This window comes from Engystomops pustulosus, chromosome 6, assembly GCF_040894005.1.
Source record: "Engystomops pustulosus chromosome 6, aEngPut4.maternal, whole genome shotgun sequence".
Taxonomy (NCBI): domain Eukaryota; kingdom Metazoa; phylum Chordata; class Amphibia; order Anura; family Leptodactylidae; genus Engystomops; species Engystomops pustulosus.
In genome coordinates this window covers 165074205-165101789 of record NC_092416.1, presented here as the reverse complement: position 1 = coordinate 165101789, position 27585 = coordinate 165074205, and the positions used below count along the sequence as shown (strand labels likewise).

At 40.5% G+C, this 27585-nt stretch overlaps 1 protein-coding gene across 6 annotated transcripts in view; it reads left to right on the top strand.

The window, feature by feature from the left end:
* TOX2 (TOX high mobility group box family member 2) overlaps positions 1–27585 on the top strand; it is a 92463-nt gene that overhangs the window by 5668 nt on the left and 59210 nt on the right. For 2 of the 6 annotated variants that reach the window (XM_072112208.1, XM_072112209.1), the window contains exon 2: positions 18184–18276. The exons of the other annotated variants lie outside the window; for them this stretch is intronic. The gene's annotated coding sequence lies outside the window, so the exon portion shown is untranslated. The remainder of the gene's footprint in view (positions 1–18183; positions 18277–27585) is intronic. 6 annotated transcript variants of the gene reach the window in all.

The window sequence follows — 27585 nt, the reverse complement described above, 5'->3', positions numbered from 1 at the left end:
ACAGGTGCTCTTCTCATTATATCCCTGGTCATGTGATGTCACACAGGTGCACGGCCCATATTTCCCTGTCATGTGATGTTACACAAGTGCACGGCTTTTTAAATCCCTGTCATGTGATGTCACACAGGTGCACGGGAATGAGACATTCTTGCTTAGCCCTTAGGTGGGCTGCACCATCTGTGTACTATACATATACCAGATTTTACATCAATTTGGAACTGTCATGCATACAATGGCTATTATTCATTATGCCTTCTCCACTGGTTTTCTGTTGGAAAAGGCACATAAACCACCCCATCAACGCCAGTTTCTTTGGGCCTATCGGTGGGCGGGGCTGGCAGTGGTCCGGCAGGGGAGTGAATGGTTGGCTTTCTGGATTTTACTATAGTTTCAGTAAAAATACTGGCGCAGACTATAGCAGTAAACCCGCCAGTTCAGACTTGGATTTAGGTCACAAATGTTAGAGTTTGCCCCTAATCTACAAAGAGACCAAAGCATCTTAGTAGGGGTATTGGAGCACTGGCGGGGGTAATTTAAAATGCCAGTCTTAATAAATTCCCTGCCAATGTACAGACCCGGTACTGCAATTTTTTATTCTCTCCATTTTTTTGCTTGGTGATTTTATCAGTTTGACCCATGGCTGCTGATCCAGAATAAGACCAAAACAAAAACCATATGAGGAAATTGTAAACTTTTATATTACAAATATGTTAATTCCAATAACTAAATATGTTATTATGACTCATTTTATATTTAATTGTGTCTTTTAGATGAAAAAAAATGTAAAAATCTTTAAATATGGCAGTTTTCACACAGTCTTTTACACAAAGGAAAAGACCAAAAGTATACGTACTACAAACAGAGCCCATTTAAAGATGTTTTATTAGGGTCTGGGTACTGGAGATTACAAATATGTTAATGGAGTTTTCAAGTATTTCATATTGATGGCCTATTGTCAAGATAGACCGAAATCTAATTAGTTGGGGGACTGACAACTAGCACCCAGTGCTACTGCTTATGGCTCTGATACTCCAGACACAATCATCTTATTGGTTCAAGGGCTTGACATCTGCCACCACCGATCACAAATCCTGGGGATGGACCTATTTGTGATCGGTGGTGGCGGATGTCAAGCCTATCGCCATGACCTATCGTCAAGATAGACTGAAATCTGATTATTTTGGGGACTGACGACTAGCACCCTGTGCTCTGATACTCCAGTCACAAGCATCTGATTGGTTCACAGGCATGACATTTGCCACCATCCCTAGGATAGACCCCCAATATAACTATTGTAAACAATCTGCACTAACTAAGCTTTAATTTTAGGTTACAATCACACAACACGGACCTACAGGTGGATAATGAGTTGGCATCATGTTTTTTTTTTTTTATAATCGCACTATGCAAATCTATTCTGCAGAATTTTTACAACAAATTTCACTTGTTTCAATAAGTGGCCAAAGTTTGCAAAGTTTGTGACGAAAACATATTAGATTTTTTTCCAACAGAAATTACGATTTTTAGGAAAGGCGTAATTTGAAGGAGTACAAAGGGTGCGGTTGCAACCAGGGCCATAAGGCCTAGGGGGCCCATATGGTGTAACTTAACTATACTAGAAGTCTAGTACTATGAACAATACATAATAACTGGGGGACTGACCCACATTTTGCACTGGGGCCTGGCAGCTTCTAGCTACGCTGATGGTTTTTCGTACTCTTATAGTGGATTTTCACCTTTAAAAATTTAAGTGTTGTATATTAATGAATCTGAATACATAGTAGCAGTCAAGGATGAAAAAAAAAATTTTTAATTATAGAGTGGTGCCCATTTTGGTAAAAGTGACAATACGATAAAATGCTGCCTTCAGAAACTGATAATCAACTCTCATTGGGGGTCATTTACTAAGGACCCGATTCGCGTTTTCCCGACATGTTACCCGAATATTTCTGATTTGCGCCGATTTTCCCTGAATTGCCCCGGGATTTTGGCGCACGTGGTCGGATTGTGGCACATCGGTGCTGGCATGCACGCGATGGAAATCGGGGGCGTGGCCGAACGAAAACACGACGGATTCGGGAAAAACACTGCATTTAAAAAAAAAATGTGTCGCGAAAATTGCACTTACCTTCACTCAGCCCAGCTCGGTGTATTCCAGTGCGTTCCGATGCTCTTCAGCGCAGCAGCCCCACCTGGTGGACGTCGGAGGAACTACCTTAATAAATCCCGGTCGGACCCGAATCCACCGCAGAGAACGCGCCGCTGGATTGCGAATGGGCCGGGTAAGTAAATCTGCCCCACTATGTCAACTTTTTGTTACTAAAAAGTATCATAAAAAGTATTGAGCGTTTATGTAGAAATCTGTTTTTAAAATTAACTAAAATAATCAACTACTTGTTCAAAAAATATAATGAATAACATAATAAAACATACCACCTGATATAAGGACAAAATCCTAATATTCCCAAATATAGCTGCCTCAATGTTTTCGGCTATAGACTGCTCCGGCTGAGGTCAGACATTGCTAGGGGATTAGTTCTTGGGTCATCTGCAGGTCACATTGTTTTGTTGGTTTTATTATATTGACATTTTACATGTTTTATTATCTACTTCCACTGTCCCATTGTGCTATTGTCATTGTTTATGCACCATGGGGAAAATTACTATTCTATATTCTGAAGTTTTTATGGACCCCATTACTGTATATCCACAAAATAACTTTTCTTTGGAAGAATAAGGAAAAATTTCATTTCCTTTTTCAATTTTGCTTTAAACATCACATCATATGTTGTCCATGGATTTGTAGATAAACCTAAATATTAAAAACAAAATAGTTGATAGCTTAGGTTAACTTAAAGCCTTGTAATTGGACAATGCAGATTGGGTTGGATAAGCCCTTATTGGTGAAAGGTTTCTGTTACAACAAGTTGCCCCCATAGTGGACACTTACCTTATACAAGTGGTCCCTGACTTAAGAACACCTGACTTATAGACGGCCCCTAGCTACAGATTGACCTCTTTGCCCACTGTGATGTCAGGTGAAGATCTCTGGATGCCAATAATTTACTGAACTTTAACCCCAGGCTGCAATCATCGAGCTACCAACTGTTGGCAATACAGCTTTATTGTTAATCTTTGTTCTTATAACAACCCAACTTTAGAAAATCCAATTGTCACAATGACCAAAAAAAATTTGACTGGGGTAACAGGTACAATATACCCAGGGCCGCCAATAGGATTCTATTATGAGTCCCCCTCTCCCCACACACACACTTTAGTTCCCATCTTATACTATTATGCCACATTGCATATAAGTGCTTCATAAATTTATTCCCCTATATATAGTTCCCTACAATGAAGCCACTGAAGCACATGCCCCCCAAGTAGGTAGGTAGCCATCAAAGCAAATGCCCTCCAAGTAGATAAGTAGCCACCACAGCACATGCCCCCAAAGTTGTATCTGTCCATTCAAGTCTATGGGAGCAACAAAACTGGTTGATTGTATAGACGAAGGTAGCAATCTTGAGATCCCTTCTATCATGTATTTATGAAATATCTTGTGAACATTTCAATAATATTAAAGATGGAGTACCATATTAACAATGCAATATCCTATACCTCAATAATATTAATGTGAATATAGCCATGATACCAGGTTGAATTTTATGGTTAAAAATATTGAAAAATATCCATACCTTCACTCATACTAGTCATAATTATGAAGATTTGCCATTTTTCACAATTACATCAGGTAAAAGTAAAAGACACTAAAAACAGTAGGTAACTGGAAGGTTATCACCTCATCAAAGGAATGTGGCCTTACCCTTTCTGTATATATGGGAAGACCTCTAACTGGTAACTCCCAGTTGTCACAGTACAAAATTTATCTTCATATCTTGATGTTAATACCACCTCCCCTGCACATACCAGATACAGGCGGTCCCCTACTTAAGGACACCCGACTTACAGACAACCCATAGTTACCGACGGACCCCTCTGCCCACTGTGACCTCTGGTGAAGCTCTCTGGATGCTTTACTATAGTCCCAGACTGCAGTGATCAGCTGTAAGGTGTCTGTAATGAAGCTTTATTGATAATTCTTGGTCCAATTACACCAAAAATTTTGAAACTCCAATTGTCACTGGGGCAAAAGAAAAAAATTCTCTAGAACTTCCATTATAAAATATACAGTTTCGACTTACATACAAATTCAACTTAAGAACAAACCTCCAGACCCTATCTTGTATGTAACCCGGGGACTGCCTGTATATCGAGAGGCTCCGGCCCATCGATATATATCTGGCAGTGTGACTGCGCTGTTCAATTCAACGCCAGTTCCTGCCTGGTGTATCGTTGCGCTATAGCCTACGTGTGCTCCTGGCGAAGGATTTCGGCAGTGCCCAGGATCTCCCCACGCTGGCCCAATCTGTCAACCAACATGGACCCCAACATGCACGCTTGGTGTGCAGGTGGTGTAAGGGGGGAAAAAATTGCATGTCCTCGCATGCACCAAACTTTGCAACACTTTCAGGTCTAGTACACCAGGAAACCGGCGCACAAACTCTTATAAATCCCTCCGCTTTTGTCACAGATGTATATGACTGTGTCAATACTCAATATCCAACTGTGCAATTCTTTTAAGCAAACAGAAGCCTCTATTTCCCAATTAAAGATTCGTTATCATAGGAAATGTCTGCCATCGGAGAATAGTTTGAGTAATATTTCACAGCAGGAGCGATGGTGAACCGGCTGCTACATGGGTCATGGCTTCTAGGAGAAGGTCTGGTGCCCATATTCAGCCTGTAACATATTTCATCCATGATAAAATTGTGATCGTCTTCTTCTTTCCATTACAGGATTTACTCTGGGGAACGTAAAGTGATTGTATCGTCGTCTGTTTACATGTTGCTTTCATGGGAAATTTAATTCAGTTTTCTCTTATCAGCTCAGTACAGAAATCAAATTCCAGCTAAGCTTTATGAAGCTTCCATTTTTTATGCATAAGAGAGGGACTTGTAGGGTCTCATTGGAGACAGACCCTCTCTCCACACACTGGTCTGGTGCCAGCTACTGCTGTAGTCGCTCTACATTACATTTGTCTTCTAGTTAGGCAGCCAGGGAGACTTTCCCAAGTTTCCACAGAAATTTCATGTCCTGTTCAAGTAATAGAATAAAAGTCAGATGCAATGAACCACTACAGAGTTTTAGAGTATTGGATCAAATATAAAGGAAGGAAAGTCACTTTAGCTCAAAATCAGAAGCCTCCAACATAGAGCAGCCACTGCTGGTCAGTAGCCACGTGGCTGGTATCTGGTACCCTTTAAAGGGACCCTTAAATATATACATTTTAGTTATTAAATACTAATTTATTCAGCTTTCTGTGACGGACTGTAATACAACTGGCTGCAGCAGCAGCTTGTATATTGTGCTCTGTATCATTACTGAGCCCTGCTGCCTCTAACCAGGAATGGAGGAGATCACCGGTAAATTGCTGAAATTTTACGAAATCTCATCTACAAATTGTACAGATTGTCAAATAATCAGGACAAGAGTTTCTTGTTTAGAGTTCCTTTATGTTTGTAGTTACTGCACAATGTAGATATAGGGGCTCCTTGGAGCCACCAGATAACATTATTCTTTTTTGGTCTCTGTGACAATTGGATTTGAAAAATGTTGGGTTGTCATTAGAATCAATATTAACACTAAAGCTTCATTACAGACACCTGTGATAACTGTTATAGCTGTTTATTGTAGCCTAGGACTAAAGCACAATAAATTACCAATATCCAGAGGTCCGTTTGTAACTAGGGGTCGTATGTAAGTCGAGTGTTCTTAAGTAGGGGACCGCCTGTATTTCAACCACAAGCCAAGAGTTCTCTCCTCATGTCCAAACTCTGGTTGAAATTTTCTCTACAAGCAATTGGCTGCTCTCTATCCTATTCATGGAGTCCTAGTTTCCCTGGGAACCACTTTACTGGCGCCCAGTCGTATCTTGCCCTTGCCTATTGGAACATGTTCTGCTACATTGACATCTGTATATCTGTAGGAATCCATAGACACTTCTTTCTCAGAATAGGGTCATGGTGAAGAGACAGTAGATCTGAAGTTGTATAGATTTGTACCAGGACCCCCCACCTTCCATGGTGTCTTCATATGTGGCATTAGGGACCTTTGGGCCATCTGTGGTCTAAGGGATGAGGAAGATAAGAATATTGCAATATACTCACGCCCCCCCCCCCCGTCACCTATCTCTACACTCACAGGCCACAGCAGGGGCAACAAAGGTGATTTCTTATCCACGCCTCATCTTTGGAGTGTATACAAGGCCCGAGTACAGACCTCACTCCTTCCGCTGGGCATGAAGAGGAAGCTGGCACAACCTGCTTCTACAGGTCATAAATTATTAGTAAGGGAAGTGAGAGAGACAGTCCAGGAAATGCAGGGACAGCCGATAAGAAGAGATATACATGACTGATAATGAGGACGGGGCCAGCCAGTGGGAAACCACAAGAAGAATAGAAACACTGATGGATGAAAAAGAGCATCAGTCTTAAATTATTATCTGGGTCACACTCCTGCGAATGATGAGAAGCGTATATAAGTGTATGCAGCACACTACAGGGGTCCGAATTGTCAGACATCTCTGAAATATCTGCTTTCAATGTTTGTTTTTCTCAATCATTGTTTGTAAAACTGGGTTCAATGTAAAGAGGTATATTACTTCCTAATAAGCCCTCCCCAGAACTGTAAAATCCATTAAGTGCATATTTTGCTCTTGAAATGGCACATTACACATCCAAGAAAGCTACAATGGATCCCGATGGTGCCCAATGGACCCCATTAACTAGTAATAGGCTTAGTCATACTGAAGCAAGAGATACAAGACTGCGCGGTGCGCTGTCCTCGTTGTCACATCTAATACAACTACTAACAGAGGTTCGGGACCGATAATTGATACAGAAAGGTATAAAGCCCTTTCCCTCCATATACAGGCAGTCCCCGGGTTACGTACAAGATAGGGTCCAGAGGTTTGTTCTTAAGTTGAATTTGTATGTAAGTCGAAACTGTATATTTTATAATTGTAGATCCAGACAAAAAAAATTTTGGCCCCAGTGACAATTGAAGTTTAAATATTTTTTTCGCTGTAATGGGACCAAGGATTAACAATAAAGCTTCATTACAGACACCTTACAGCTGATCATTGCAGTCTGGGAATATAGTAAAGCATTCAGAAAGCTTAACCAGAGGTCAGAGGAGTCTGTCTGTAACTATGGGTTGTCGGTTGTAAGTCGGGTGTCCTTAAGTAGGGGGCCACCTGTATAGTCCAATGGTAACTCTTCCATGACTTCTAGGCCTGCGAGCAACCAGATACATTTCATCTATGTAGTCAAATTTTGGCTCTTTACTTCACAATAGCAGATCCATAAAATTACAAATTACAGATTGGGGTATTAGTTAGTTTAAAAATAATAATCTGGAGTACATCAGCTCCACAGGCTAACCTGCTTCACTTTCAAACCCACTTTTCAAAAGTATAGTGAATGGCGCTTCAAAAAGTCTACAGACTCTCTTTACAACTTTTTGACATCAAAATTGGGGAATATGCAGCGTAGTAAATTTCTACAACTGAGTTGTAACCAAATGTAATTCAAAAATAATCTTCTATTTCTTAATGTAGTCCGTAAATTTCTTATAGCTATGAGTTCCACCTCTACTTTTTGCTTTTAGGTTTCTTCTTAGTACTCACAAAATGACAATCGTTTTGTATTTAGGACAGATTAGTAGTATTAACTTTACTCATCACCTATGCTGTGTAAGGAGATATATTGTTAGGCCTGAAGATGAGATAACGTACTACAACGTGTAATGATACTCGGTGGCTGTTATCAGGTTAGGATCTCAATAAAGCAATTTGGGTATCAAATTTGATTTGAAATTTGAGGTTCCTTGTACAGCATGAGAGCATGATAAAATTTTAGGGAGAATTTCACATGTGCTGCATCGTAATGCGCTGTGTGCCTATTGCTGGCCTATGCAGGACTTATATACCGCGGCCGTATATACGTCTCCCTACGGTCGTGTAAATTCAGCCTAAGTAGTATACATGTGCTACTAGTAATTCCCACTGGCGTGTAGGTGACCAATCAAAAGTTTAGGGCGATTGTAACCAAAAAAACTATTTTGTCTCGAAGGCTGGAAAGAAGTCGGCCATATTTAAAATTGTAGTCACATGTTACATCAACTAAGTTTCCATTTCCAGAAAGGGAATAGGCCATTGACAGCTGTTATTGAACATCATTGATCAGTTTTACTAAATAAAATATGTATTTCTTTGGGGGTTCGATCACCTCAACTGCTGTTTATTCATTTAGTGGTACTTCAGCCATCAACCTACCTCTATGACCATCTATGTGCTCAGTATTTTTAGTCATGCCTTGGATTACACTATTTCGATTATTGCCTTTGTTCCTTATGTACCACGAGCATCGGTGATGTGAATCATGTCGAATCAATATGATGAATATTGCGACATTTTCCATACAGGCCTATGTGAAAGCACCTATAAAGGGAACCTGTCAAAAGCCATACTTCATACAAACCCTACACAGTTCCTTATAGCTTACTATATAAGTCTTCAGTTGATGGCTTTGAATAGCAATTTGATGGCACTAATTTTTCTAAAAAGCACTTTTATTCAGCCCCTTGATAAAGTCAAGGAGGGGGTCTCACGCATAAAGTCAAGCTACCCCGCCTCCTCTCGTTTCCTCACACTCCTAACAAGGCCCCCTACACAGTGATGTTATCTGTATGCCAAACTCACCCACTTGTGGAGTTTGTGATGGGTATGGCTGATGACAGGTTCCCTCTAAGAAGCTAGTCCACATGTCCTTCCTGGTATTTCAGTAACAAACTACTTTACGCCACCACCAATAGGATACTTTTTCCCAGCACATCTCCACACTGCTCCCTTCCTCCACCTTTTATTGTACCGTGTTTCTAAAAATAATTGCCTGCATCTCTTACATGACTGGTGCTTCATATGTAAAATTTATGAGCTCCAGTGTAAGGAGAAAAAAAACACTTTTTCGTTGCATTATTCATGTCACTCTTATAAGTTCAAGCATAGAGGTTGAAAAATAGGGCAGAACAGACACATTCATGTCTTCGTAAAGGTGAATTTGGGGTTAAATGTAATCAGGATTTTGCTTGTATCAGTCAAAGGAACATAATTAGTGGAGCAGTAATTTACTATGAGATTTCAGGGCTTCTTAGAACAATGTAATCTTAGAGATAACAGGAGCGTCTAGTCGGCCAATGGGAGAGCAGTAATGAATACAACATAGCTGGAGTATACATTCAGTTTAGATACATTTTTACCCTCTTCTAAATTTTCTTTTCTTTAGATATATATCACTGTTCAAGAAACTTGGCAGGAATCAGTGATTCAGGGTGTGCACTTGAGGAAACAACTTTGCAATATTTGTCTATTCATTAGCAATTGGCTCTTAGTTGGTGGTTGGAGCCCTAGCTGCTGTGACTCTCTCTGCTCCTAGCTGCTGTGACTCTCTCTGCTCCTAGCTGCTGTGACTCTCTCTGCTCCCAGCTGCTGTGACTCTCTCTGCTCCTAGCTGCTGTGACTCTCTCTGCTCCTAGCTGCTGTGACTCTGTATGCTCCTAGCTGCTGTGACTCTCTATGCTCCGAACTGCTGTGACTCTCTCTGCTCTTAGCTGCTGTGACTCTCTCTGCTCCCAGCTGCTGTGACTCTCTCTGCTCCCAGCTGCTGTGACTCTCTCTGCTCCTAGCTGCTGTGACTCTCTCTGCTCCTAGCTGATGTGACTCTGTATGCTTCTAGCTGCTGTGACTCTCTCTGCTCCTAGCTGCTGTGACTCTGTATGCTCCTAGCTGCTGTGACTCTCTATGCTCCGAACTGCTGTGACTCTCTCTGCTCTTAGCTGCTGTGACTCTCTCTGCCCCTAACTGCTGTGACACTCTCTGCTGCTAGCTGTTGTCACTCTCTCTGCTCCTAGCTGCTGTGACTCTCTATGCTCCTAGCTGCTGTGACTCTCTCTGCTCCGAACTGCTGTGACTCTCTCTGCTCCTAGCTGCTGTGACTCTCTCTGCTCCTAGCTGTTTTGACTCTCTCTGTTCCTTGCTGCTGTGACTCTATATGCTCCTAGCTGTTTTGACTCTCTATGCTCCGAACTGCTGTGACTCTCTCTGCTCCTACCTGCTGTGACTCTCTCTGTTCCTTGCTGCTCTTACTCTCTCTGCTCCAAGCTGCTGCAACTTCCCATTACATTGCCATGTCACGTGCCATCTCTGTGAATCTCTGTCTCTCTTGCTATCAAGATGGTTAGAAATTTTGGAGTAAAAACAGTTTTGTTTGTAGGTAGGATAATAAGAGCCAGAGTAAGTAAACAAGGATGCATTTTGGTGAGATATAAACACCATTTCTTGTAATCACGTGTACATTTGATTTATGCAGTCTTTTGAAAAGGTAAAGGGAACTTGTCATCAGGAGCCCCTTTTCTAGCTCCTCCATGTCCCCATAATAAAACTGTCTTTTCCGATAAAAAGAGCAGTGTCCCGTGTCCCATGCCCGCGAGAAGCGGTTGACTCCCCCCCCCCACACACACACACCCTCAGGAAAATTCTCCATCATTCATCGATTTCAAATTTCAATTAGACGCATGATGGAACCTTTTTTCTTCCTGGCCACTCCCATGGGACACGGGACACTCCTCTGCAGAGAGAAAGGTAAACTTTCATCTAACTTTTCTTTTTAAAAACACTTTGGCAATGTTCAGATTATTCTCTAAAGCAACATGGGGGGGGGGGGGCAGAAAAAGGACTCCTGATGTCAGGTTCCCTTTAACAACCATTTAATTTTGAAAGGCCCATAAACAGCTGAGAAGCAAACTGTTGTAAAGTGAAGCTCCACCTTGATGCACTTTTTTGTCGTGTAGAAAACGTCAATCTAGTGCAATTTGGAGAAAAAATGCTGCTATAAATGGATCTTTGTTCTTATTTTCCACCTTCATATAGCATTTTGAGTACATAGAGATGGATTGCGCCAGTGATAGTTTGATAGATACAGCATTGAAAATACAGTCATCCAGCAAAAAGGTTTCCAAAGCCTCCATGACAAGTCAAATAGAGACTTCCTAATCTTCGGAGAAGCGAGATACCTTCTCGTTATAGCCAAGCAATATCGTTACCTGCTGATGTATTAATTATCATATGTTTTTAAAGGGTATTTGTATACTGGTAGTCCCCTATTTAACGACACCGACTTACAGACAACCCCTAGTTACAGATGGACCCCTCTACCCACTATGACCTCTGGTGAAGCTCTCTGGATGTTACTATAGTCCCAGACTGCAATGATCAGCTGTAAGGTGTCTGTAATGAAGATTTATTGAGAATCCTTGGTCCAATTTCAACAAAAAATGTTAAATTTCTAATTGTCACTGGGGCAATTGTCTGGATCTACAATGATAAAATATACAGTGTCGACTTACATATAAATTCAACTTACGAACAAACCTATGAAACCTATGTTATACATAACCCAGGGACCACCAGTAATTTTAAAAACTGAACCATACATGACTATATTTACTCATATGTATCAAGACTGAGAGACCAAAGTATATGCCAGTCCCGGAATGGTGTAGATTCCAGCTGCTATATCCAGGCAGGTTATACTAAATATTGGTGGCCAAGGTATCCCAGCTCTTGCCCATTTTTCCATTTTTTAAAAAAAAAATCAGTGAACTTGAAATCACTCGAACTTGATAAAGTCACACTTCATCACAAGGCATGATACATCAGCCACATGTAGTATGAGTATGCTGCATTTGGTTCTATGGATTTTGGAGTAGCGGGTTGTATTTTTAATGAAAACCATATGCCTTGAATACACAGTTAATTCTTCTGTACCCCGGATGAGCACGTGTTTTCAATCCAGAAGAGTAAGCAGCTCCCATGTACCTCTGCTGCTCGCTTATGTCCAGGTGGAACAAAGGACCGAGTAAAATACAATATGCTGGATCGTTTCTCCCCTCTTTTTTGCCTTTGAATAGTTGGATGCCTAATACAGACGAGATAGTTGGATGGTGTTACTGAGCAGGTTTGGATATTATCAGGGAGTTTTAGTAATAGAATATTTTAAATGCCAAGGCAAAGCAATTAATGGACGTTATTGCACCTCCAAACTATCCCAACCTATGGAACTGTGATGATCCTTGACCAGAAACCTGTTGACGTGACACATACTTTAGGACACGGCTGACGCAAAGACATGGGTGGAGATTTTCTACGACTTATCTGCAAAGAGTTTGTATGTTCTCTCTGTGTTTGCGTGGGTTTCCTCCGGGTCCTCCAGTTTCCTCCCACACTCCAAAACATACTGGTAGGTTGATTAGATTGCGAGCCCTTGGGGACAGGGACCGATTTGTCATGCTCTGTACAGCGCTGTGTAATCTGTGTGCACTATATAAATAAGGAATTATTATTATATTTCTGGCAGGTTTCTGGCGGAGAACGCATTTAAATCCTCCCCTCTCCGATAGTTCTGAGCCTTTTCCACTCCACATGCCACTTTGGGTTTATTGAAAGGGGGGTGGGGAGGGGTGTAAACGGAAAATCGGTGGAGACTATAGCTGAAATTCCAGGTCAGACCTGGCCGAAACAGATCGAAACTAGCGGAGAATGCGTCCGGATCTACTAAGAGGGCGGAGCCTCTTGTTAGATCTGGGAGGCGGAGAGTCGGCAAGGTAAATTTTAAGGCTCACCTTTAAAACTTAGAATTAAGAAAATGCAGTCCAGGATCTCCCAGTGGCTTCACTATTACAGCACGTTCTTTACTGTTGCTGTAGACCAGTTTTATCTTTGTGTCATCTCATACACAGTGATACATGGCTTCAATTTTCAATCAATAGTAATTATTTCTTCCAAAAGTGACCATACATCAGTATCACTTAGGGTCGGATTAGCCGCTTTAATACACTACTGCTAAAAATGTATTGAGACAGTAAGTCATTTTCATTTCTTATTCATAAACTGCTCTGTTTATTGTTGGATACAAAATAAAATAGATATACAGGCAGTCCCCTACTTAAGGACACCCGACTTACAGACAACCCATAGTTACAGACGGACCCCTCTGCCCACTGTGACCTCTGGTGAAGCTCTCTGGATGCTTTACTATAGTCCCAGACTGCAATGATCAGCTGTAAGGTGTCTGTAATGAAGCTTTATTGATAATTCTTGGTCCAATTACACCAAAAATTTTGAAACTCCAATTGTCACTGGGGCAAAAGAAATTTTTTTTTCTAGAACTTCCATTATAAAATATACAGTTTCGACTTACATACAAATTCAACTTAAGAACAAACCTCCAGACCCTATCTTGTATGTAACCCGGGGACTGCCTGTAAATTGTAAATTTCAAATAAAAAAATATTCGAATTTCTGATCACTTTTCTGATACCGTACTTGCTGTGCCTCCCTTACTGCAGTGGTGCCACCGCTGATACACTACTGGTCAATCAGTAATTGTGGTGGTCACCTGCCTCAGTCAATGATTGGCTAGGTGGCCTTCTCTATTGTTTCCTGTGAAGTTATAAACAGGAAGTGGGAGTGTCCGTGAGCATTGACTTCCCTTTTATTATGTTACCAGCCCCCTGCAGACCTCCCTTCATCATAATTTTACTGCACTAATTAAATTAATATTGTTTAACCACATCTGATTTTAATCCAAAAATACGGAAAAAAAGTGTCCTTGGACTGCAGAAAATTGAGATCGATGCAAGAAATCCTCATCCTAAGAAGAAGAAGAATTCTATTATTTATATAGCGCACATAGATTACGCAGCACTGCACACAACTTGCCAAATCAGTCCCTGTCCCCAATGGGGCTCACAATCTAATCAACCTACCAGTATGCTTTGGAGTGTGGGAGGAAACCGGAGGACCCAGAGGAAACCCACGCAAATACGGTAAGAACACAGAAGGTTATAGACACCCTTGATACCACTCTAAAAAATAACCAAATCTCTATACTGTAATAAAAATCTGAATAAGAGACATAAAGTTTTTCACTTCTTGTTCTAGTAGTAGGAGAATAGTAAGTAGGAGAAGAGAGAGCCTTTATACAAAAATGGATAGGAGCCCCCCATTTATAAATGTCTTAATGATTACCATGTGATTCACTACCCTCGTTCATGATCACACAATATTAAAAGAGAGAGCTGTGTGATGATATCTAGGTATGGGGAGGATTGTTTATTGCAGATGTATTACTTTGGGATACAAAAATGTAGACTATTCTGTCATGCATCTTGCATAGTTATCACTCCTCCAGTTGATATATTTACACTGCTCTATCCATTCTTTATATAGCTCAATCAGCAATTCTGACCAGTCAAAATTGCAGATCAACTCCACTTTAAGTGGTGAGGGCCCACTTGGGAACCCAGTTTTGTGAAGTATCAAAGGTAGCTTCAGCGTGATTGGTTTTTAAGTTTGTGTCCAGGTTCATGTTTGTCCTGTATTGCCGGTTAGGTGGTCATGCAGTTAATCCGTGAAATTGATGCCCCTACTAACTAGCCGTGGCTGTGATTGGCCGGGCGGGACAATCACATGGGCATGCCTCTGGCTTATCATAGCCTTGGCTAGTTGGTAGAGGTGTCAATTTGCCAGATTGGCTGCATAGCCACCAATCCAGCATTATGTCCGGGTCATGCCGGATGCACTCGAACCCCGGACTCCACCCATCTCTACTTGCCATAGATTGTCATCTCAGGGTTCAGGTATTTAGTATCCGGACCATAATATAGAAATAAAAATGAGCGGTATGAAGAAGGTCAGGAAGTCCTAAAAATATAAACAGGGTGGGTGGGAGTTATCTTAGATAGCGTGTAACAAAAAAATAGACCAAAATAGAGGTATGTGTATAGGAAAAGCTGTGGTTTACACTTGGAATTGTACTTTACTAATGACTTCTGAAGCTAATCACTGACTAAACCTCTGGAGATGAAGAGATTTTGCATCTCAACCACAAAAATGTAAAACCAGAAGTATGCAAAAATATAGTGCCAAACTTTATGTATTTTATGTTGTGCAGTTTATTCATCTTTTTTTATTATAAAACCAGAAAATGTGCCTCCGTTACTACCATTGCAGTGTTACACGTCTGCTTTATCAAATTTATGCAAAATTTACAACATTTTCTTTGCATACTAGAGAACAGAACTCTGGATTACAAATTTGTTATGTCACTCTGCGCAATTTATGCCAGGAACACAATTTACTATTTATTTTATTTATACATTTTCAGAAACAGCCAAAAAAGCTTCATTGTTAATCCTCTGTATGAGAGTAAAGCAATGTTTAACTTTCATATATCACTGTGGCTTGGTTGCCTGACAACCCAATTGTTATGAGTTTTGCCATGTAAACAGGGATGACTTAGTCAAACAAGACATTTCGGAGATGTAAGCATTTGCATCCTCAAATAGTAGAATTCAAGAAGATTTAACTTAGGTGAAACCAGCTGCCAAGAAGCAATGGAGATAATGGGGACAACCAGTCCTGGACAATAATTGAAATAGCTTTAAACTCCATTTTAATCTAAAATAAGCCCCCAAAATCTTGGACTTTAGGACTACACCTCCCGGAACATATTTAAAGGACATCTACCAACAGGATGGAGGATTATAAACCCAGCACACTGATATACTGGTGTGTGCCCCCTCTGGCAGGATCTGCTCTTCTGTAAGCTTCCTATGACCTTGTTTTTTAGAAAAAGGGTTTTAAAAATTATGCAAATGAGTCTGAAGGGCTCCAGGCTCCATTAACACCTCAGGCTCATTTGTAAAATTTGTAAAACAAGGGTATAAAAAGCTGAAAGAAGAGCAGATCTTGCCAGAGGTGGCATAAACACGCATGTTAGTGTGTTTGGTTAACAAACCTTGATCCTGGTGGTAGGTGTCCTTTAAAGAACATCTACCATCAACCAACTTACTTGCACGTTTAATCTAGGGGATGGCAACATTGTTCTTATATCCAGGAACGTATGGATCTTCTGACAAAGACTTTATAAAAATATGCATATGAGCCGGAGGTGCTTCAGCCTAAGTCACCGTAGCACTTTTGGCTCCTCAATCTGATAATATATGCACCCCCCGCTTTCTTAATTTGAGCCGATCCACTGCTGGTGATGTCACAATCGATGGGCTGGACCAGGCTACAATGAAGAGAGTGGGGGCGTGCATATATTGGGGCAGATTTACTTACCCGGTCCGTTCGCGATCCAGCGGCGCGTTCTCTGCGGTGTATTCGGGTCCGGTCGGGATTCACTAAGGTAGTTCCTCCGCCGTCCACCAGGTGGCGCTGCTGCACTGAAAAGCATCGTTCCGCACTGGAATTCACCGAGCCGGACCAAGTGAAGGTAAGTGCGTCCCAAGCAAAATTTATTTTGTTTTAAATGCGGCGGTTTTTCCGAATCCGTCGGGTTTTCGTTCGGCTACGCCCCCCGATTTCCGTCGCGTGCATGCCAGCGCCGATGCGCCACAATCCGATCGCGTGTGCCAAAATCCCGGGGCAATACAGGGAAAATCATTGCAAATCGGAAATATTCGGGTAACACGTCGGGAAAACGCGAATCGGGCCCTTAGTAAATGACCCCCATTGTCTTATCAGATGGTGGTGCCAAGAGGCGCTCTGGTGACATAGGTCATCTGGATATTTTTACAAAGTCTCTTTTAGAAGAATCCGACCGCTCCTGGAAAACTTTGACCTCATCTAGATAAAAGAACAAGCCAGTAAGTTTGGGCAGTCTACCATGAGTAAATCTGATTGTAGATATCCTCTAAAAGCATTTTTAGGGAATTTGACATAAACTGTAGAATAAACTTTTAGAATAGCGGTGCTCTGTTAATTATGAATTTTCCACATGTTGAAACACAAGTAAAAATAATGTTTCACATCTAGAAAATCTAGAATCAAGAAAATATAAAGAACTATTTCTTCTGACTCTTTTGCATGATCGGCATGGCCCAAAGTGTGTGTGTAAGGAATGGAGATAGCTGCCCATTACGAAAGAATATAATTGGCCCATTTCTTATCGACCCCAAAATATGTTATTGTAGTAGAATTGGTCACAGATGAAAGAACATATACACATTAGATAGCTGGCCAACACACTAGAATTGGAGGATTTGGCTGATTGTCATCTAATGTGCATGGTAGCCATAAGTGTGGGAATGTTGGCCTTCAGCTATCTCCACAACTCACAACTAACTTACGGCCTCGTTACCTTGTGCTTGTTCACAGGGCGTCACATACCCCGTGAGGTACTATACATCACTACGTTGGGAAGCTGCTGGCTGCCCACACCTCAGAAGATAGGGCAGGACCTATTCCTACCCGTTTTTTGGCCTGTGACTTTATATAGACATCAGGAGGGTGAGCCGGGTGACGTTGTTTGCGGCCAACACTCGTGTGCATAAGGCCTAACTAAGGCCTAAAGATTCTACAATTTCTTAAAACGGCTCAAATTTCTATAAACAACCTAACTTGGGAAAATAGTGGTCAACAACCCTGGATTTGGACAGTCCTGAGACATAGTTCTTGCCAGTCTAAAGACTTTTTAGACTTTATATTGACTATAAGTTTACATCCGCATTAGTCATCCACAGTTTCTGTTCCATCATAGAAACACAAAAACAGAACCTGAAGTCGGGGACATTCAGTTGTGTGATAGACAACACTGGAGCCCCAGAGATGCCACTGACTATAATGAGGTCCATTGGGTTTTCATTATGGAGCTCATCATTATATCAGACGAAATGCAGAACATCTAGTACTTTTTATCGGGGATTTTTAATGGAATTTACACCGGAGGCGCCTAAGAGGAGACTGATACAGATGTGAACGTAGTCCTAGCAGGTAAAGGCAAAGTTTTGACATAAATATGTTTGGACGTTGCATGTTACTACATGTTGAGTTTGTTGCTGTGTAGAGATTTTAATGAATCTACATGTATGTTTAATCCTCTTCCCCGGAATGAATGAGATGAAGGCTATAAAAGCGATTGAACCTGGGTGCTCGGGGCTGGGTCGTGGTGTGTTCTTTGCTTTTTTATTGTTGCAGTGGTAACTTGTGTTATATTACAGGTTTAAAAGTGGTTGCGGATTCAACTGTCACCGATGAAGTGATATGTAGAAACCTACCACAAAGCCACACTTCCTGCTACTGATCTCTGAAAGGTGTGTTCACACATACAAACATTTAGTTGGTTGTTTGAGTGTGTACATTTATATATACGCATGTATAGTGCTTTGTAAGACTTTAAACTTTTGTATCCATATTCAGTGTATAATGATTTTATAAAGGTTTGAGGGAAAACAAAAAATTACTTGAATGTTTGGGACATATGCCATCAAAATCCATCATGATAAAGCAGGGACACTTACTCATAGATCCAGGCACCGTGACTGTGGTCATTTTTTAATTAAATTTGTTAACCATGGGCGCAATCCTTCTAAAATCAACTTTTACAATTATGCTAATGAACCTTAAGGGCTCTAGAGGGCATTACCAGAGTGCCTCAGTGATGTATTTTCACTCGTTGTTACAATGAGCAGAACATGTCTCATGGATTTTGATGGTAGATTTTCTTTTAGTTGGCCATACACAGTGTCCATCCAAATGCTTGCATGGCTCAGCCAAACATGCATGTGTTCTTACAGGGGAGAGGAAAACTTATAATGTCACTTAAAATACTTGTAGATGTGTCTCAGCTCCATCAAGAGCAAAGAATGAAGCATGTTGTATACCAACAGATCATTCTGCCTCTGATTTGATGGTCTTGCCAAAATCGATGGTTGCTGTAGACATTTAGTTCCACCAGGACAATACCTGTACAACCTTGTACAACCCCAAAATATAACAAACGGGAGAACTGGAAGTGGGGACCAATGTTTACCTGTTTGGTTATATCTGGAGAAAAACAGATAATTTAAGCAACTTTGTCCTCATAGGTGGGTCCGTGAAAACTGTTTCCCAAAAAGAATGATTTTTACCAATATTTTGATGGTAAAGCACAACGACTACGTATCATCTACCATGATGCCCATTTGGCAAATTCAGAAATATTGGCTTTGGGACCCTAAGGTCATTCATACAGATTACACATTTTAGTTTGGACCACTATCTTTCCTGACTCCCTCATACACCTGTAGGACCAGCTCAGGCCGAAGTACTCCTCAGGCGACGGCCCATCTGCTGAGAACATAAGGATCGGGCAGTTGAATTCCATCTTGCTCGTGCTTGGGCTGCACCAAGATGCTCAGATCAACCCAACAAATACATATTATTAAAACAACTTTTTTTTAATTTGTCAGTGTTTTTGTAAGGTACCGTATTAGCATAAAAATTCTTGGGCCAGGAGGTTGTCAAATTACAGCATTGGGTATTTAATACATAATTGTGATCACTACTTTATCTGATGATACCTCTCAGTCCTTTACTTCTGGGGGTATATATACTTCTATGACAAGGCAGCATTGTTTACTCTTATCGCTTATCATCTCCTTAGCGTTCTGTATACTATAAGTGCGAGGAGAAGTTAAAAGGTGAACTGGGGTTTGTTGATATACGCATTCATGAGATACAAAGATGATTGTCAGCCTGCAGGTGCAACCACAGCCACCACACATCAATCTGCTTCCAGGGGCTTTATGATGGGCTTCTGGCCCAGCCTCATCTCTTCTAGTTCAAGATCTGGTATAGTGATTGAACAAGTCTAATGGTAAATTATAAGGTTTATTTCACTTCGTGGGGGTTTTCAAGGGACAGCACTTTAGCAAAATGAACGTTTATATACACCAGTATACTAGATGTCCTTCAAATTTATTGCAATCCACTTCCCCTCGGCAATTTATAAAAGTGCCGCAATAAGAGCAATAGCAAGTACAGTCCCGTTCCGGGTGATCTGAGAAGTTAATTTGCAAATAAAATAAAACTTAGAGGAAATCTGTCATCAGAATCCAGGGATCCAGATAGATCCAGGCAACGTGGCTGTGATAATCTTCTTATATGTCTTATCCATGGCTTCCTTCCTTCTAAAATCATCTTTTCAATTTATGATAATGAGCCTGATTCACAGGCTGTTACATTGTGGTGGAACACATTTCCTTTCCCCCTGTGTGACATTACAGCAGGCAAAGAAAGGATAAAGTGCTAAGGGAGCAGAGGCTGCCTATGAATCTACAGCATGGCGGGGCTCTGTTAATGCCACTCATAGCCCTTCTGGCTTGTTAGCATAATTGTAAAAGCTGATTTTAGTAGGAAGGAGGCCATTTATAACAAAGAAGCTTACCATAGTCACGGTGCCTGGATCTATGAGTAAGTGTCCCTGGTTTATCATGTTTGATATTGATGGTAGATCAACCATGAAAAATGTGTAAGTAAGTAATTTTTTCCAAAATTAGAAATGGATTGTAAACAAGAAGCATATATTTACAAAGCTTAGGTAGTGAACTATACAATAGGTAAGCCGTGTCTCTATCCCAATGAGTACCACAAAACATGACATTATGGAAGAAAATAAAGTCTATTTCTAAGGAGTCGAAGGATGTTAGGCCCCCAGAATAATTTTATTGGGTAGACCGAACCAATACCAGTCTAATGTTGCTCAGCTAAATGACTAAAGTTAAAAGGAACGGGGGGCTTATAAAGGAATTATTTCACCTGGTTTTACACCACTAAACTAATGAAGGGTATGAAATATACTTTCCTGCATTCTCTCTCTAGAAAAAATACTTCTAAAGTCATATGCAAATGAGCTTAATGGAGAAAAGAGTCACTTTTTGCTTGTGAGGGGAGCATCACGTCAGATACCCTCAGAATGTAAACTTCATCTGCAAAGAGTTTGTATGTTCTCTCCGTGTTTGCGTCGGTTTCCTCCGGGTCCCCCAGTTTCCTCCCACACTCCAAAACATACTGTTAGGTTGTTTAGATTGCGAGCCCCATTGGGGACAAGGCCCAATTTGACATGCTTTGTGCAGCGCTGCGTAATCTGTGTGCGCTATATAAATAAAGAATTATTATTATTATCTTTCAAACACATGATGGTTGTGGCTCTGTTTGCTGAAGAACCAGAGATAGGGGCTGTTAAATTTATAGTCAGGAATTGGAAACTATGACTTGATGGGCTGTATCTTTGATTTTATAGCACACAGAACCACAAATTGTGATAATCATCTTGACAGTGACACCAGAACCATAGCTCTAGCTGCTACAGATACCAAGATAGGGGCCTCTAAATCTACAATCTCCTCGGGTTTTAATAGTGACTCATCTCAAGCAAAAAGTGACTAATTTTAGCTCATTTACATATGATTTTGACAGCAATTTTTAAATAGGTAAACAGATGATTTTTAACATAAAAGAAGGAAATCTAGAAAGGACATTTCATACCTGTGGGTGGGAGTAATTTTGTGTTGTTAAAGCTGTTCATCTACACAGTTTGTGGCCCCAATATAAAGTAATTGACACATCATACCGAAGCACCTGCTTTGTGTGTCTCAGTATAGAGCACATAGAGGTGCAGAATAATAATAATCTTAATTTATACGGCGCCGTCATATTCAGTAGCGCAATACATATCATAGGGGACATATACAAATAAAATAAAACATAACAGAGCACAACCGGAATCGGAGCTCATGATGACACCCATGATTTTCAACACGCCATCCATAGATATGATGGAAATTATTACAATAAAACCTCCTAATAAAGATTGAATCATTTGCAGAAAACCTCCATGAATCGTGTTAATGTCTTTCTAATTGTTTCTGTAGCGAGAAAACAATCACAGATCAGATTGTGACATCCCGCAGATGATAATGGCGCAGTCGAGAATAATGAACTTTACATAGGTTGTTCTCCTTTCGCTGTTGTGAATGATGTTTTATTGCTTCTGTTTGTTCTCTGCCGGAAGTGAAGATTTATAGAGATAACTAATTATATTCTGGAGGAAACCAGAAGTATTTTTTTCCATGTGTCTTATCAGATGGTGCGGTGACAGGAGGAAATTCATAGTACCTGACAAGCTGAGCGCTCTAAGTCTCCGTGTTATCGCTGGATCTCTGTTTTCCAGATTCAGTTAAATTGGTTTGATTTCTGAGAGCTTTCACTGACAGAATAACCCAATTTGTTCATGCAAATCTCTTAGCGGCTTGTGAATAATGGTATTGTGTTGTGGCTTCTGGGCCAGCTTCACATTCAACACCTAATGGCCTCATCTTATGAACACAATTCATCTGGTAACCATATAATACGCGGTTATGTAACCAAAAAATACACGGTTATGTCATCTTATAATACGTGGTTATGTAATCGTATAATACGTGGTTACAGCATTATGTCAGTGGACCGAAAATTACCAGACACACCTCTAATTTCAAGTGACAAATTAGAAAGTTGTTTGTGTATATCTGACTTCTATGCTGAAGTTGTAGGCCTGAAGCCTGAGATGAGAGTCTCATGACAACATGTCTGTCAGGTGCAATGCTTTTATGCAGACCTTCATCTGAATTACTATTATAAGTGATTAATTGGGGTTGTATGGTCCACTCCTGTCAATAGGGTATAACTGATCTGTGGGGGTATCAGTCAGGGTCGGCTCCAGGTTTCAGTGGGCTCCTTTGCAGTAAACTTAAATGGCGGCATTAAAAAAATCAGAAATTAAAACAGTCTCCTGTTCCCTACAATATTCCCTAGTTTATCATCTCAAACAGCCTCCTCATGGTCATTTTATTTACAGACCCCATTATTTTATATATTGCCCCCTCGCCCCTTATGGATTCATTAGATACAGCCCCCCTCACCCCCATGGATTTCATATGTACAACCTTACTTGGGCCCCCCAGCAGCTCTGGGCTCCGGCACTGGGCGCCGGCCCTGGTCTCAGTGGTCTGTTATGCTAATGAGCCATAAGGGCTCTGGAGGCATTCCTAGAGACGTTCTCTACTGCAGCTTCACAGGCTGTTACACTGTGCAAGAACTTCCCCCTTATCACTGTGTGCTGAAACTTCCTCTGCTTCAGTGAGATTACATTAGGCAGAGGGAGGGGTTAAGTGCAGAGGGAGGAGGGGGAGACATTGTAACAATTTTTACAACTACTGCAGGAAGGGCTCAGGTTGAATGATCCAGAGCCCTTATGGCTAATTTGCATAATTTTAAAAGCTTATTTTAGAAGGAAAGAGGCCATGGATAATAATTATAAGAAGATAACCACAGCCATAATGCTGGATCTAATAGTAAGTGTCCCTAGTTTATCATGTTTGATTTTGATGGTAGATTTCCTTTAAGTCTACAAAGAGTTTCCACGGCAAAACTTCAGCATACAGAAACAGGAAGTATTGTATTACTTAGACTTTCAGTCCATAGATTAAAAATATCAATGCAAATTGATCATTAAGGCTTCTTTCACACAGACGTATGCTATACCTGGGCCGAGACCCGGGTATAGCATACTTTCGATTGGAGAGATGGAGGGGTGAGCCCCCCCCCCCTACCCCTTTCCGTAGCAAGAGTGGATGGGAAAATTTTCATTGTAGGGGTTTTTTTTAATGGATAGATGGTAGCATAAAGCATACTTGTAAATATTTCAAGGTGGCTGTAAAGACAGATTTTTGTGAAAACCTATGTAGCGTGGTCCTCATAGTCATTGTCCCCAAACATGTGACGGGCCATGCCCTGGCCCCTGAATATGAGTTTGACAACTAGAGCTACATCTAATGATATGCAATAGGGACACCACAAATATAAAATATACATATAGTGTCACCTACTTGAGGCCTTCTTCTACCTTTCAACCTTTATGGAAGTCCTGGAGTCTTTCCATTTCTCCATCCTGGAGAGTTACCAAATCATAATATAAACTTTATTGTTCCATTTTGAATTAGAATCTTTTTGAGTCACTGAAAATAATTTGAAAATGTAGCATGGAATAAGGTGAAGGCCTTTCTTCTTATACATTTTTACTAAGGACATTGGGGAATAAAAAAAATGCAAGAAAAATGAAAAATGGAAGAAATCAATGTTCTGTAATTGTCTTCCATGGACAGAAAAGGTGTTTCATAAATCACATAAATCTCATGCGCCATGCCATAATTTTTCTACAGGATTTGGGGGAATTGTCTCATTTTATCCCCTTCGTACCCACCCCCATCTCTAAGTAATTTGGTGGCTTAAAAGTCCAACCAATACAACCATGGAAGTTTACATGTGAATAAGCTCCTACTAGCCAATTGGGCGATAACCTTTTATTTTTATACAGGATAGAGATACACCACCAGAGAAAATAATGAGTTACCGCCCACTTGACTAGTATGACCTTACCCACACATAAATTTACTGAAATATGAAATTTCGAACAAATTATTTTTATTTAAAATACAGTATGTTTTTCAGCATTTTCTACTTGATGGCTGAATCTTAAGAGTAGTGGAAGATGAATAATAATAATACTTTATTATCCCAAACGGGAACTTAAAGTGTCACCTCCGCAGTACATAAAATTGACAAGACATCACATATATATACTCACATAAAAACATGGTCACATAGGAACACATATATCATAAAACAGAATAAAAACACTAATACACATAGATATAAATAGATTCCACCGACTATGCAATACATAGTTACGTAAATAGATTATAAAAATAGCAAAATAATACCTATTTCCAGTAGGCGCACTTTTAAAACATTCCTATTTTACCCCTTATTGAGTTATTTGATAGCTCGAGAGCGGCTGGTATAAACGTCTTTTTAAATCTCTCCGACCTGCAACGCAAGAGAATAAAACGGGAGCTGAAACCACTAAGCTGTGCTTGCAGCACGCCATACATTGGATGGGCACTATTATTTCTAATTTTTTCCAATTTCCTTAATATCCCGCACTGTACAAGCTCCTCCCATCTGTCAAATTGCAGACCTACTATCGAGGAGGCTTTCTTAATTATTTTATCCATCTTTTGACAATCCCTACTAGAAATACAGTTGCCCCAAGCCACTAGGGCAAATGCAAATGCACTGACCATAACCGTATTATAAAAACCGACCATCATAGTCCTTGGGATGTCAAATGCCCTTAGTCTGCGTAAAAAGAATAGATTACTATTAGCGCGTCTAGAGACCTTGTCAATATGCTCATGCCAGCTTAATTTATTATCAATGATTACGCCCAAGTATTTATAGCTCCCAACCTGCTCCACTTCTGTCCCTGCTATAGTGAGCGGTTTCGGCATAACACCCCTTTTCCTCGAAAAATCTATAACCAATTCTTTCGTCTTATTCACGTTTAACACGAGACCATTTGAGCTACACCATTCTGTAAATGTATTCACTGATTCTCGGTAGTCACTGTCTTCCCCCTCTGTGATACAGCCCACCATTACCGAATCATCCGAGTATTTCTGAAGAAAACAGGCCGGATCATTTTTCCTAAAATCAGAGGTGTACAAAATAAACAAGAAGGGAGCTAAGACAGTACCCTGGGGGGCCCCCGTACTACACACCACCTCATCAGACCATATGTCACCCAACCTAACCCTCTGTGGTCTGCAGCGCAGATAAGCCATCAACCATTTAATCATGATCGGTTCAATCTGCATAACCTGAAGCTTAGATTCTAGCAATGCTGGAATAATCGTGTTAAATGCACTGCTGAAGTCAAAAAAAGTCAAACGTACCTCTGTTTTGGGGGATTCTAGATGAGCACATACTCTATGTAACAGATTAATTAATGCATCATCTACTCCCAGCCCACACCGATATGCAAATTGTAGTGGGTCTACAAAATCCTTCACTACACTGGATAAATGCCGCATAACCAGTCTTTCTAAGATTTTCATGACTACCGGGGTCAGCGCTATTGGTCTGTAATCATTTAATGTTTTCGGTCGAGGGACTTTATTCACAGGAACTATAACTGAAGTTTTCCATAAAGTTGGCACTATTCCACATTGTAGGCTCATATTAAATAAATGTGTAAAAACCTCCCCCAACTCCCTACAGCACGATTTCAGGACCCTATTATCCAACATGTCTGGGCCTCTAGCTTTACTAGATTTTATTCGTCCTAATTCTAGTACCACTTCCTCAACTTTAATCGGCGGCATCATCTCCTGTTTTCCTCCCACATAATGTTCCCCCACCACATCTAGATTTACACCATCCCTTACATTACTTCCCGACACTATGGAATTACTCATAGCATCAAACCGATTGAAGAAGTTATTCAATTCGTTGGCCTTCTCTCTGTCCCCTTCTGCCCCTTCAGTTCGCGTTGGTATACCAGTAGTTAATTTTAGACCCTTCCAGACCTCCTTTGTTTTTTGCTCAGACAGCTTATTTTCTAATCTCTTTTTATATGCAGCTTTGCACTCCCGGATTTTATTTTTCACATCCTTTAATAGGCTTCTATAGGAGACCTCATCCCCAGACAAAAAAGCTCGCCTCTTCAACCCCAACAATTTCTTAAGTTCTCCAGTCATCCAAGGTTTATTATTGTAAAATGTAAAATGTTGTATTTTTTATTATTTGTCAAATGTTTTACCTTAGCTTTATTTCCCTTGAATGATTTGCCTCCCTTTTGCCTTTTTCATCCGTGTTTTTGTTTAGTTCCGTTGTGTATACTGTGTTCTTATAAAGTGAAATCCATTTTCCTCCATATCTCCGGGAGACAGGACTTATTAGAAGGCGCTTTTAGTAAGGCTTCTCTTTCATCTTTCGCGTCTAGTTTCTTTTCACGTAGTCTTCTATAGTCTCACCAAATCTGGAATCCATAAGCATAAAATAGAATTCTCGACCTTTGTGAGCAGCCCCATTTATATCTGATCTTGGCTTATAACCAGGATCACATTTAGCCCTCTTTCTTCCAGTAATTTTACTCTAAAAATACATAAAAACTAGTAGCATGAGAAATGTAATATAAAACTAAACCCAATCGGCCTAATAGCGCACAGAACAATAGCGTCATGGCCACGTGCCTACATGCCCCCATTCCAACAACTCATGTAATTGGCTCGGGGCTCATACATGGAGGGACATGCGAGCTGTTATCATGTGTCTGCCCTGTGCCAGAATAAACCTCTTTGTCGCTTGCACAATGCCGTATTTCCATTTTTGCTTGCTATCTACCAATAATAGCATCATTAACTCAGAAATATGTGAATGTGGTTTTGGTTACCACGTTGGTTATAATTGGCAGAAAAAAGAAACAGGAATGGGTGCAGATTATAAAACTCGTTATTTTGATATGAGGTGTTGTATCGAAGTAACCTCAATGATCTATTTTCAGACTATACCCTATTAGTTGATATTACTGTGTGGATGGCTATGTTAAGATTCCCAAGCTTTGGCGATCCCTAGTATATTTTCCCCGTTTTAGCACATTCCGCAGGGTAAGCATCTTCTAGTTGCCTAGCGACAACACGACTTTCTGTTGCTGAAACTACCGTTTGTGTTGATGTATTTACATGTAAGATGTGGTCACA